The 14,940-nt window shown below is 46.6% G+C and overlaps 1 protein-coding gene across 1 annotated transcript in view; it reads left to right on the plus strand.

The window, feature by feature from the left end:
• Positions 1–11,085: 11,085 nt before the first annotated feature.
• REG4 (regenerating family member 4) overlaps positions 11,086–14,940 on the plus strand; it is a 57,156-nt gene continuing 53,301 nt past the window's right edge. The window contains exon 1 of the mRNA XM_077289043.1: positions 11,086–11,157. The gene's annotated coding sequence lies outside the window, so the exon portion shown is untranslated. The remainder of the gene's footprint in view (positions 11,158–14,940) is intronic.

Raw genomic sequence — 14,940 nt, forward strand, 5'->3', positions numbered from 1 at the left:
GCGGAAAAAACGCGAGCGGATTTCCTGTGAAAGGAGTCCAGTTTTGTTCAGGAAAATTCTGCGAACATTCTGCAATGTGGGCACATAGCCTAAGGAGCTAAACCTTTTTGTAGAACCCTGTGTACAAAAGCTCCTCATTAAGACCAACTGGTGTCAAGCTCTTCAAATCATAAATCCATCTTGCTTCACGTCTGCAGTGTCTGTGCGCATTCTAAGACCTCTCATACTTGTCTGTCGGGGGCTCTCCAACCATTGGAGATACCTTGGACTCGCTTGTCGGTAGATTTTATCACTGATCTACCCGTGTCGGCAGGGAATACTGTAATTTTGGTGGTGGTGGATAGATTCAGGAAGATGTCTCATTTTATTGCATTACCAGCTTTACCGAACACCAAGTCCTTGGCGCAAAATTTTGTCTGGGAAATTGTAAAATTACATGGGATCCCGACTGATATTGTTTCTGACCGGGGGGTACAGTTTGTTTCCAAGTTTTGGAGGGTGTTTTGCTCCTGTCTGGGGATCCATCTGTCATTCTCTTCTGCATTTCACCCAAAGTCTAATGGGCAATCTGAATGGGTTAACCAGAATCTGGAGACTTATCTTAGGTATTTTGTGTCTGAGAATCAGGAGGATTGGGTTACCAAATAACTTCTAGCCAAATTCACAGTACATAATGGTTGTCATGAGTCTACTGGTAAGTCCCCGTTCTTCAGGGCATACGGGTTTCATCCTCTGTTCGGCTCATTTGATAAGAATCATTCCTCTAGAATACCTGAAGAAGAATGGTTTTCATCATGTATTACGTCCATGTGGCAGGGGTTTACTAATAACTTGAGGAAGATGGGGTCCAAATATAAGAGTGTGGCTGTTCGGAGACATTTGGTGGGTCTGGACCTGTGTGTTGGTAACTTGGTGTGGTTGTCCTCTAGGAACATTAAGATGAACGTTCCATCTTGGAAACTGGGTCCCTAGTTTATCAGTCCTTATAAAATTGTAGCCATCGTCAATCCTGTAGCATTCCGCCTTGCTCTGCCACCTACCTTTATGATGCATAATGTGTTTAATCAATCTCTCCTCAGAAAATAAGTTGCATTTTTGGTACCATCACTGCTACCACCATCTCTTGTCATTGTGGATGGAAACTTAGAATTTCAGATAGCGAAAATCATGTATTCTCGTATAGTTCGTCGGTCGCTTCAGTATCTGGTACATTGGAGGTGATACGGTCCTGAGGAGAGGATGTGGGTACCAGCATCTGACGTCTATGCAGCCAGACTGATCAGGTCTTTTTACATGGCACACCCTGATGAACCCAGTCCTGAGGTTCCAGAGGTCCCTCTTAGAAGTGGGGGTACTGTTATGGGGTTACAGCAAAAGAGAGGAGCCAGAAGACGGCAGCATCTGATTGCTCCTACCCCTGCACTGAAAAAAGAACTTCACCTTTTTAAATGGTGTTAATTTCTTTTGGCAGTATAGGGGTTAATCGGCCTTGTTGCATGGCTTGGAAGAGAGTTGTTTGGTGGTTATATTCCTCCACTTACTTCAGTTTTTCCCCATCCTCCACTCCCCGGTGCATTCCTCTGTGATATGTAAGGGAATATTTGTATGCCTGGTATTTTCAGTTGCCCTTGTTCGTTTTGCCTTGTTTGTCTGGTTGGTGCACTGTGGTGTATGGTTGCTCCCCCTCTTCCCTGTGTGGGAGAAGGGAACAGACTGAGGGCAGATACAAGGAGATAAGGCAAGGTTGATGGCCCCGGCATTTTCACCTTCAGAAGTAACCCGGGTAATAGGGCGAGCTAGGGTGCCCCCTAGTGTTAGGCACATGGTAGGAGCCCCTGGTCCCTGGTCATCCGACAACCGAGTCATGACACTCAGGCTCCCATCTTTTTTCTTTACGAAGAAGAACCCCACCACTACAGGCAAAGATGAGCAAGACTCTCAGACATAGTCTTTCATGGCCTGTCTCTCAGGACCTGACAGATAGTATAATCTGGTTTTGGGCAACATTGTACCCGGAAGCAAGTTCACAGGACAATCATACACACGATCGGGAAGCAGTTCTTGACAACACTTTTCAGAGAACACCTCCTCAAAATCAGAGAGAAAAGATAGAATATTTTTAGTGGAAACATTAGAAATAACAGTACCTAGACAATTATTTTAGCAAAAATCACTTCACTTAATTATCTCTTTGGCCTGCCAGTCTATGGCCAGATTATGCATAGTCAACCAGGGAAGACCCAACCTTCCAGAAGGTAGTAAGAAAGGAGCTGTCTGTGAAGAGCCCCTACACAAAGGTTCACCTTATGCACTATTTACGTAAAGATTCCCTGACCAAGAGGTGCAGAATCTATCAAAAATATGGGAATGGACTCTGCCAGCTTACTACAGGAGAGACCATAGATCTGAGCAAAGCAAGCATCCACCTTATTGGCTCCTGCCCCACTATCCAGTAGGACAGATTCTGTCTGTTTCTGTACCTATAACTACTTCTGCAGGTTGGATAAACAGACACACACATGTGGAGGAGATATATAAGCCAAGGTGGTAATCATCCACACAAGCTGGGGTCAGAAGTTTTCCGATGGTTTCTGGTGATTTGGTAAAGATGAACAAGCCCAATTAAATGACGCTTTTTGCACACATCAAAAGCACCCCCCCCTTTTTGGAGGCGAACTGCAAGAGACACATAACGGAGGGGGGAGGGTCTGAGCCACCTCTAACTGCATAGGTTCTTCACAGGACACATGGAGACCTTCAGTTCTAGGACATACCACAGAGGGTATCAGCTCTCCACCCTCCTATCAAGATCACACCTCACCACCTTCACGCTCGATCCCACCTCATCCCTAACCTTTCCACGGTCTTCATCCCAGCCCTAACGCACCCCTTCAACCTCTCACTCACAACAGGTGTCTTCCCCTCATCCTTCAAGCATGCCAAGATCACACCCATCCTCAAAAAGCCCTCCCTCGACCCATCCTCTGTGTCTAGCTATCGCCCAATATCTCTTCTACCTTATGCCTCCAAATTACTGGAGCAACATGTCCATCTTGAACTGTCTTCCCACCTCTCCTCCTGCTCCCTCTTTGATCACTTACAATCAGGCTTCCGTCTTCCCCATCACTCAACTGAAACTGCCCTAACTAAAGTCACCAATGACCTACTAACTGCCAGGAGCAAGCGACACTACTCTGTCCACCTTTTCCTGGACCATTGTTCTGCTTTCGACACTGTGGCCCACTCCCTTCTGCTACAGATCCTCTCATCTCTTGGCATCACAGGCTTGGCCCTATCCTGGATCTCGTCATATCTGACAGTCTAAACATTCAGTATCTCCCTCCCCCACACCACCTCCTCACTTCGCCCCTTGTCAGTCGGTGTTCCCCAAGGCTCTGTTCTAGGACCCCTACACTTCTCCATCTACACCTTCGGTCTTGGACAGCTCATAGAATCCCACCTCTGACCTTACCTCCTTATTTACCAAAATCCCGCTCTGTCTGCTATTTCAGCCTTCTTTTCTACTCGCTTTCTACAACTGAACATGGACAAAACAGAATTCATCATCTTTCCCCATCTCACTCTACCCCTCCACCAGACCTATCCATCAATGTCAATGGCTGCTCACTTTCCCCAGTCCCACAGAGCCCAGTGCCTCGGGGTGATCCTCGACTCTGCCCTCTCTTTCAAGCCACATATCCAAGCCCTTGCCTCCTCCTGCCATTTTAAACTCAAGCGCATTCCTTGATCGCGACACCACAAAAACACTAGTGCATGCCCTTATCTCCCGCCTTGACTACTGCAACCTCCTACTCTCTGGGCTCCCCTCTAGCACTCTGGCACCACTCCAATCCATCCTACACTCTGCTGCCTGACTAATCTACCCGTCTCCCCACTATTCCCCAGCCTCTCCCCTATGCCAAGCCCTTCACTGGCTTCCTATCGCCCAGAGACTCCAGTTCAAAACCCTCACAATGACATACACAGCCATCCACAACCTATCTCCTCCATACATCTGTGACATGGTCTCCCGGTACCTACCTACACGCAACCTCCGATCCTCTCAAGACCTCCTTCTCTACTCCCCTCTCATCTCTTCTTCCCACAACCGCATCCAAGACTTCTCCCGTGCTTCCCCCATTCTCTGGAACTCTCTACCCCAACACATCAGACTCTCGCCTACCATAGAAACCTTCAAAAAGAACCTGAAGACTCGCCTCTTCTAACAAGCCTACAGCCTGCAGTGATCCTCAACATACTGAACTGCCGCACAACCTGTTCTACCCTCTCCTAGTGTATCCTCACCCATCCCCTGCAGACTGTGAGCCCTCGCGGACAGGGTCCTCCCTCCTTATGTGCCTGTGTGCCTTATTTTTGCTCATGTTTAATGTATTTGTCTATATTTGCCCCGTATTCACAGGTAAAGGGCCATGAAATACATGGTGCTATAAAAATGTAAAATAATAATAATAGAGGGTGGGGTCACTACAGGTTAATCCCTGAGGCATTTATCTATACATATGGCAAGAGCCATGGCTGCCTCCAACGACACTGGAGTTTTGTACTGCGCCAATGCATCTTTTAACTGTTTAGACAGGCCCTGCCAAAACTGATTTCTAAGGGCAGGGCATTCCACTGGGTGTCAGTGGCCCACATACGGAATTCAGAACAAAATTCCTTTGCTGGTCAGTCTCCCTGCTGGATCTTATGTAGTTTAGATTTTGCAAGGGAGACCCGGTCCGGGTCATCATAATCGAGGCCAAGAGCCGCAAAAAATCCATCCACTGACTGGAGTGACAATGAGTTGGATGGGAGTGAAAAGGCCCAGGATTGAGGGTCTCCTTGAAAGAGGGGGACAACAGTCTCCACCTTCAGTACGTCACACCCAGATGACCGTGAATGAAGCCTGAAATAGAGCTTACAGACTTTTTAAAATGCAACAAATTTATCCAGCCCCCAGAAAACCTATATGGGAGCGCCACTTTACGTTCCTGTTCATCTGTCTGTTGTGAAGAGTTCTTAGACCGTAGGTCTGATAGCTCAAAAAGACCGATCCTGCAGCTGTCTTCCAAGGTTAGCAACTGGATCTATGTCAAGATCCAAAAATGTGGGGCCAGTGAAAATGTCACACTGTGAGTGTACGAGATTAGGGAAAGGGGCCCTGCACCGTACCTATGGATGGGGGCCTAACTATTCTCCCAAAGGTACCTCTAATGGTGAGGAGGTGTTGGCCACATGCCTTACTGTTCTCCTGTTATATCCTAAGCTGTCCCCTCCCCTAGGATGCCTGGGACAGAAATGCTAGTGTATAAACATGTAAGATAAACAGGTCTAACAAAACACCAGGGAACCAGTAAGTAAACTGGCGAAGAAGAGAAGGTCTGACCAGATTTTATACAGAGAGGAAATGATCAGGTCAGGATTCGCAGTTGTGAGATGGAGCTGCATGTTTCCAACCAGCATAGAAAGGATCCTTAACCTCTTCAGCACCAAAGGAAACAAAATCCATTTAATATGGGACACGAAACACACAGGCTAAATGGAAGACTTACAGTTCACACTACTTAATGATTTTCTAACCCCAGATCTCCCAAGAGGACGTGACACACATGGGATAATAAATCAATAAAATGACAGTGTTGTGCCAGTACTTTAGTAATCGCCTATTCAGAGCAGTTTTCAAAATGTCTCTTACAGAAGAAGCTTTTTCTCGTACCTAACTAGACCTCTATAAGGCTATTTATACAGTATATGCATATATATATTCAGAAGTAGAACGTTCCTTGCTGGACTGAGTCCTGAATAATCAGAAATGCCATCTTGAAGCTCTTAAGGTACCTTCACACGAAACGACTTTGTAACGATATCGCTAGCGATCCGTGACGTTGCAGCATCCTCGCTAGCGATATCGTTTAGTTTGACACGCAGCAGCGATCAGGATCCTGCTGTGATGTCGCTGGTCGCTGAATAAAGTCCAGAACTTTATTTGGTCGTCCGATCGCCGTGTATCGTTGTGTTTGAAAGCAAAAGCAACTATACCAGCGATATTTTACACTGGTAACCAGGGTAAACATCGGGTTACCAAGCGCAGGGCCGCGCTTAGTAACCCGATGTTTACCCTGGTTACCAGCGTAAAAGTAAAAAAAACAAACAGTACATACTCACCTGCGCGTCCCCCAGCATCTGCTTCCTGACACTTACTGAGCGCCGGCCCTAAAGTGAAAGTGAAAGCACAGCGGTGACGTCACCGCTGTGCTGTTAGGGCCGGAGCTCAGTCAGTGTCAGGAAGCAGACGCTGGGGGACACGCAGGTGAGTATGTACTGTTTGTTTTTTTTACTTTTACGCTGGTAACCAGGGTAAACATCGGGTTACTAAGCGCGGCCCTGCGCTTAGCAACCCGATGTTTACCCTGGTTACCCGGGGACCTCGGCATCGTTGGTCGCTGGAGAGCGGTCTGTGTGACAGCTCCCCAGCGATCAAACAGCGACGCTGCAGCGATCGACATTGTTGTCGCTATCGCTGCAGCGTCGCTTCGTGTGAAGGTACCTTTAGGGAATGACGATCTTTCCAACACATCTTTAGAGATGAGGCCTCACTTAGCCTAGCCAGAGGCATATCTAGGGGGGCACATGCCCCAGTCGCAGCCAGCAGGGGGGCACAGTGGCCCGCCTTATATGGCGGTCCGCATTGTCTCCCCCGGTGGCTGCATTCTCCCACCCCCTACACTGGGAGGCAGCAGTTCTCTGTACAGGCTGGTTTTTGTTCATTCTGTCTCCCAAAAATCGTAAGAGAAAGCGATCAAAAAATGTCATGTGCTCGAAAATGGTACCAATAAAAACCTCAGCTTGTCCCACAAAAAAACAAGCCATAACATGAATCTGTGAGCAGAAATATGGAAAATTCATAGCTCTCCAAATATGGTTATGCAAAAACTTTTTCGCAATAAAAAGCGTCTTTTAGTGTGTGTCAGCTGTAAAACATAAAACCCCGATATTAATCTAGTATTGCTGTAATCGCACCGACCAGAAGAATAAAGTCAGCCAATGTCACGGATGTGGTTTGTGGACCCACTGTGCCACGGATTGCGGAGATCCTGGGGGGGGCGTAACTAAGAGGACACCAGACTCTTCACTAGAGCCTCTGACGGTGAGGTTAGATGAACGCCAGGTGCCACTCCAAGATAGACCAACGGTCACGCAGCAGCTGGACCCAGAAGGACATACTGGATGGAGCAGCAGGCAGAGCTTGTATCAGAATGCAGCAGACCACATTCGTATCCGAGTGCAGCAGGAAGAATTTTCATCTGAGTACAGCAGGCAAGATTTGTGTCAGAATGCAGCAGACAGAGTCTGCGTCAGAGGGCAGCAGGCAGGATTTGCATCAAAGTGCAGCAGGCAGGATTTGCATAAGAGTGCAGCAAGCAGGATTTGCTTCAGAGTGCTGATAAAAAAAAAGAGAATGGACAGCACATCCAAAAATCATACAATGATCTAATGCCGCTAGGCAAAAATATACAGTACAGACCAAAAGTTTGGACTCATCTTCTCATTTAAAGATTTTTCTGTATTTTCATGACTATGAAAATTGTACATTCACACTGAAGGCATCAAAACTATGAATTAACACATGTGGAATTATATACTTAACAAAAAAGTGTGAAACAACTGAAATGATGTCTTATATTCTAGGTTCTTCAAAGTAGCCACCTTTTGCTTTGATGACTGCTTTGCACACTCTTGGCATTCTCTTGATGAGCTTCAAGAGGTAGTCACCGGGAATGGTTTTCACTTCACAGGTGTGCCCTGTAAGGTTTAATAAGTGTGATTTCTTGCCTTATATAAATGGGGTTGGGACCATCAGTTGTGTTGTGCAGAAGTCTGGTAGATACACAGCTGATAGTCCTACTGAATAGACTGTTAGAATTTGTATTATGGCAAGAAAAAAGCAGCTAAGTAAAGAAAAACGAGTGGCCATCATTACTTTAAGAAATGAAGGTCAGTCAGTCCGAAAAATTGGGAAAACTTTGAAAGTGTCCCCAAGTGCAGTGGCAAAAACCATCAAGTGCTACAAAGAAACTGGCTCACATGAGGACTGCCCCAGGAAAGGAAGACCAAGAGTCACCTCTGCTTCTGAGGATGTTTATCTGAGTCAATAGATTCAGAAATCGCAGATTAACAGCAGCTCAGATTAGAGACCAGGTCAATGCCACACAGAGTTCTAGCAGCAGACACATCTCTACAACAACTGTTAAGAGGAGACTTTGTGCAGCAGATCTTCATGATAAAATAGCTTCTAGGAAACCACTGCTAAGGACAGGCAACAAGCAGAAGAGACTTGTTTGGTCTAAAGAACACAAAGAATGGACATTAGACCAGTGGAAATCTGTGCTTTGGTCTGATGAGTCCAAATTTGAGATCTTTGGTTCCAACCACCGTGTCTTTGTGCGACGCAGAAAAGGTGAACGGATGGACTCTACATGCCTGGTTCCCACCGTGAAGCATGGAGGAGGAGGTGTGATGGTGTGGGGGTGCTTTTCTGGTGATACTGTTGGGGATTTATTCAAAATTGAAGGCATACTGAACCGGCATGGCTACCACAGCATCTTGCAGCGGCATGCTATTCCATCCGGTTTGCGTTTAGTTGGAACATCATTTATTTTTCAACAGGACAATGACCCCAAACACACCTCCAGGCTGTGTAAGGGCTATTTGACCAAGAAGGAGAGTGATGGGGTGCTACACCAGATGACCTGAACCCAAACGAGATGGTTTAGGTTGAGCTGGACCGCAGAGTGAAGGCAAAAGGGCCAACAAGTGCTAAGCATCTCTGGGAACTCCTTCAAGATTGTTGGAAGACCATTCCCGGTGACTACCTCTTGAAGCTCATCAAGAGAATGCCAAGAGTGTGCAAAGCAGTCATCAAAGCAAAAGGTGGCTACTTTGAAGAACCTAGAATATAAGACATAATTTCAGTTGTTTCACACTTTTTAGTTAAGTATATAATTCCACATGTGTTAATTCATAGTTTTGATGCCTTCAGTGTGAATGTACAATTTTCATAGTCATGAAAATACAGAAAAATCTTTAAATGAGATGTGTCCAAACTTTTGGTCTGTACTGTATATAACTGAACATGAGGTTCTTAGTTTAATATTCTGATCAGACTGTATGAAGCCCACTGCCACGTAACGGCAAATCTCTTAGTGGGTCCTACCGCCCTAATGGAGCGGAGCCGTGCGCCAACCACCGCCACAGCAGCAATGCACCAGCAGGGCAAACGGCCTGATGCCCCACAGCACCCATGCTGCAAGACTGAGTCCCCATGACTTCAGGCCAGCCCGCCCCACCAGCACAAAACCACAGCAACAATGGCCACCACAGAGCACCCACACAAATGAAAGGAGCACTGAAACTCACCTTCAGAGATCTCAAAACTGTAGGGTCCTACATGCCTGTTAATTGCAACAAGGTCCTACCTACCCATAAAATCAGACTTCACATCTACCCAGGAATCCAGACTTCAGTCTTAGAGAGGTATTCACACTAGACACATTAGGACCCAGCAGCTTTGAGACCACCTTGTCGTTGGTTGCTGGGCATGCATGAATTGGTCAAATTATGTGCTTAGTGTCTCATTTTTTCCTAGTATCCAGAAGTAGTATTGCTATTCATATTTCATATATTCCATATTGACATGACTACAGAGTGCAACTGTTGTTGGTTATTGTATAGGAGATACCTGCTCCTATTTTGCACCTGTTCACATTAGCTTGGAAGTGGCAGTCAGTTTTGTTGTCATTGTGTATTAGCTCTCTGACCAAGCACTCCGCCCTTCATTATGTGGTAGATTTTATTTGCAACAGGGTCCTACCTACCCATAAAATCTGACTTGGAAGAGAGGTATTCATATCTACCCAGGAATCCAGATTTCAGTCTTAGGCCGGGGTCACACTACCGTTGAATACGGACGAGTGCTATGCGATAAAAAATCTCTTAGCACTCAGACCAGTATTAATCTATGGGGCAGTTCACATCGCCGTATTTTTTCTTGGCCGTTTTCAACGTGCGAATGAAATTGCAGCATGCTGGGATTGTCACCTACACTCGGCCGAGTCTCAAGCCTATGGGTGTGAGTGAGACAACGCACATCACTCTGGTATCATCTGAGTGATGTGCGTTATACGCTGACCCTGGCAATGGAGGAGATGGAGAAATTAATTTCTCCGCCTTCTCTGCAGCTGTGCTCTGATTCTCTCTGTGCGAGAGCCTCGGAGGACAGACGCATGACACTCGCCTCCCACTCGCAGCAGAGCAGGAGCTGAGAGTTATTAGCATATCGTATCTGATGGCCTCGCAATGGATGCAATACGCTAGTGTGACCCCAGCCTTAGAGATGTATTCACACTACCTATCAATTCTACATTTGACATCCAACGGTCCACTCTAACAGGAATAACTCCTAACAGGAATTTGAATATGGCTGTGGTATGAGCCTCTAGAGACAGTACACCAGTCTGACATTGATCAGACCTCAGAATCTTGCACCACGACAGCAGGGAGAATCTGCTCAGACCTGAGCTCCTGGGAAGGAAATGGGAGAATGCGGAGCCATGGAATGATGGGTGACCAGGATTGATCTGATAACAGGAACATGAAGTGCCTCCTCCTTGACTTTATGATAAAATGTGGACAGCAGATGATCAGGTCTGCGAAGATGAGCGTGAACTGGTGACCAGATACAAGCCCCTTTGATGATAAAGCAGAAAGGAGGTTGTCAGAGACAGATACTAAAATCTAAGAGACCACCTAATGGCAGTGATGGAGGATCAGAAAGCCCAGAGCTCTAAGAAATGCAGAATGGGTGAATATAATTGTAGGACTCCCATAATAGCAGGATCTGGGTCCAAGACCCATCACCACAGTCTCTCCTGATATTCACTTATCAAAAGATTACATTAAAGCAAATAAACCATTGGGCGGTGACACGTCAGCATTGGGTGTAGGCTATAAATGGGTGTGGGATCCTCCAGCTGTCACACGGGTCCCACAATTATATCATTTTATGATGACAGTAAACAAGTCCTCACCCTGGAAATGAATATAAAGGAAAGCGGGACCACCTATACCCAGCATTCTGTCCGCTCGCCCTTGAGTCTGGTAAGATGGCAGCACTAAACTATTACTGTCTATTTTCTGCATCTCAATACCTCCTGAATTTACTGACACATTCTCTTTTTAACCTACAAATCCCATGCTCAGTCTCTCACATCCTTCCTAAACTGACACACTGATCGTTTCCTCCATCTACACATCTATTACTGACACTACGATCGTCTCCTCCATCTACACATCTATTACTGACACTCCGATCATCTCCTCCATCTACACATCTATTACTGACACGACGATCGTCTCCTCCATCTACACATCTATTACTGACACTCCGATCATCTCCTCCATCTACACATCTATTACTGACACACTGATCGTCTCCTCCATCTACACATCTATTACTGGCACGCCGATCGTCTCCTCCATCTACACATCTATTACTGACACGGCAATCGTCTCCTCCATCTACACATCTATTACTGACACGCCGATCGTCTCCTCCATCTACACATCTATTACTGACATGTCGATCGCCTCCTCCATTTACACATCTATTACTGACACGGCAATTGTCTCCTCCATCTACACATCTATTACTGACACGCTGATCGTCTCCTCCATCTACACATCTATTACTGACATGTCGATCGCCTCCTCCATTTACACATCTATTACTGACACGGCAATCGTCTCCTCCATCTACACATCTATTACTGACACGCTGAACGTCTCCTCCATCTACACATCTATTACTGACACGGCGATCGTCTCCTCCATCTACACATCTATTACTGACATGTCGATCGCCTCCTCCATTTACACATCTATTACTGACACGGCAATCGTCTCCTCCATCTACACATCTATTACTGACACGCTGAACGTCTCCTCCATCTACACATCTATTACTGACACGCCGATCATCTCCTCCATCTACACATCTATTACTGACACGCCGATCATCTCCTCCATCTACACATCTATTACTGACACGCCGATCGCCTCCTCCATCTACACATCTATTACTGACACGCCGATCGTCTCCTCCATCTACACATCTATTACTGACACACCGATCGTCTCCTCCATCTACACATCTATTACTGACACGGCGATCGTCTCCTCCATCTACACATCTATTACTGACACGCCGATCGCCTCCTCCATCTACACATCTATTACTGACACGCCGATCGTCTCCTCCATCTACACATCTATTACTGACACGGCGATCGTCTCCTCCATCTACACATCTATTACTGACACGCTGAACGTCTCCTCCATCTACACATCTATTACTGACTCGCCGATCGTCTCCTCCATCTACACATCTATTACTGACACGCCGATCGTCTCCTCCATCTACACATCTATTACTGACACGACGATCGTCTCCTCCATCTACACATCTATTACTGACACGCCGATCATCTCCTCCGTCTACACATCTATTACTGACACGCCGATCGACTCTTCCATCTACACATCTATTATTGACACGCCGATCATCTCCTCCATCTACACATCTATTACTGACACGCCGATCGTCTCCTCCATCTACACATCTATTACTGACACGCCGATCGCCTCCTCCATCTACACATCTATTACTGACACGCCGATCGTCTCCTCTATCTACACATCTATTACTGACACGCCGATTGTCTCCTCCATCTACACATCTATTACTGACACGCCGATCGTCTCCTCCATCTACACATCTATTACTGACACGACGATCGTCTCCTCCATCTACACATCTATTACTGACACGCCGATCATCTCCTCCGTCTACACATCTATTACTGACACGCCGATCGACTCTTCCATCTACACATCTATTACTGACACGCCGATCATCTCCTCCATCTACACATCTATTACTGACACGCCGATCGTCTCCTCCATCTACACATCTATTACTGACACGCCGATGGCCTCCTCCATCTACACATCTATTACTGACACGCCGATCGTCTCCTCCATCTACACATCTATTACTGACATGCCGATCGCCTCCTCCATCTACACATCTATTACTGAGATGCCGATCGTCTCCTCCATCTGCACATCTATTACTGACACGCCGATCGTCTCCTCCATCTACACATCTATTACTGACACGCCGATTGTCTCCTCCATCTACACATGTATTACTGACACACCGATCGCCTCCTCCATCTACATATCTATTACTGACACGCCGATTGTCTCCTCCATCTACACATCTATTACTGACACGCCGATCGTCTCCTCCATCTACACATCTATTACTGACATGCCGATCGTCTCTTCCATCTACACATCTATTACTGACACGCCGATCGTCTCCTCCATCTACACATCTATTACTGACACGCTGAACGTCTCCTCCATCTACACATCTATTACTGACTCGCCGATCGTCTCCTCCATCTACACATCTATTACTGACACGCCGATCGTCTCCTCCATCTACACATCTATTACTGACACGACGATCGTCTCCTCCATCTACACATCTATTACTGACACGCCGATCATCTCCTCCGTCTACACATCTATTACTGACACGCCGATCATCTCCTCCATCTACACATCTATTACTGACACGACGATCGTCTCCTCCATCTACACATCTATTACTGACACGCCGATCATCTCCTCCATCTACACATCTATTACTGACACGCCGATCGCCTCCTCCATCTACACATCTATTACTGACACGCTGAACGTCTCCTCCATCTACACATCTATTACTGACTCGCCGATCGTCTCCTCCATCTACACATCTATTACTGACATGCCGATCGCCTCCTCCATCTACACATCTATTACTGACACGCCGATCGCCTCCTCCATCTACACATCTATTACTGACACGCTGATCGTCTCCTCCATCTGCACATCTATTACTGAGACGCCGATCGTCTCCTCCATCTACACATCTATTACTGACACGCTGATCGTCTCCTCCATCTGCACATCTATTACTGAGACGCCGATCGCCTCCTCCATCTACACATCTATTACTGACACGCCGATCGTCTCCTCCATCTACACATCTATTACTGAGACGCCGATCGTCTCCTCCATCTGCACATCTATTACTGACACGCCGATCGTCTCCTCCATCTACACATCTATTACTGACACGACGATTGTCTCCTCCATCTACACATGTATTACTGACACACCGATCGCCTCCTCCATCTACATATCTATTACTGACACGCCGATCGTCTCCTCCATCTACACATGTATTACTGACACGCCGATCGCCTCCTCCATCTACACATCTATTACTGACACGCCGATCGTCTCCTCCATCTACACATCTATTACTGACACGCCAATCGCCTCCTCCATCTACACATCTATTACTGACACGCCAATCGCCTCCTCCATCTACACATCTATTACTGACACGCCGATCGCCTCCTCCATCTACACATCTATTAATGATACGCCGATCATCTCCTCCATCTACACATCTATTACTGACACGCCGATCGTCTCCTCCATCTACACATCTATTACTGACACGCCGATCGTCTCCTCCATCTACACATCTATTACTGACACACCGATCGCCTCCTCCATCTACACATCTATTACTGACACGCCGATCGTCTCCTCCATCTACACATCTATTACTGACACGCCGATCATCTCCTCCATCTACACATCTATTACTGACACGCCGATCGCCTCCTCCATCTACACATGTATTACTGACACGACGATCGTCTCCTCCATCTACACATCTATTACTGACACGCCGATCATCTCCTCCATCTACACATCTATTACTGACACGCCGATCGCCTCCTCCATCTACACATC

This window comes from Ranitomeya variabilis, chromosome 2 (assembly GCF_051348905.1).
Source record: "Ranitomeya variabilis isolate aRanVar5 chromosome 2, aRanVar5.hap1, whole genome shotgun sequence".
Taxonomy (NCBI): Eukaryota; Metazoa; Chordata; class Amphibia; order Anura; family Dendrobatidae; genus Ranitomeya; species Ranitomeya variabilis.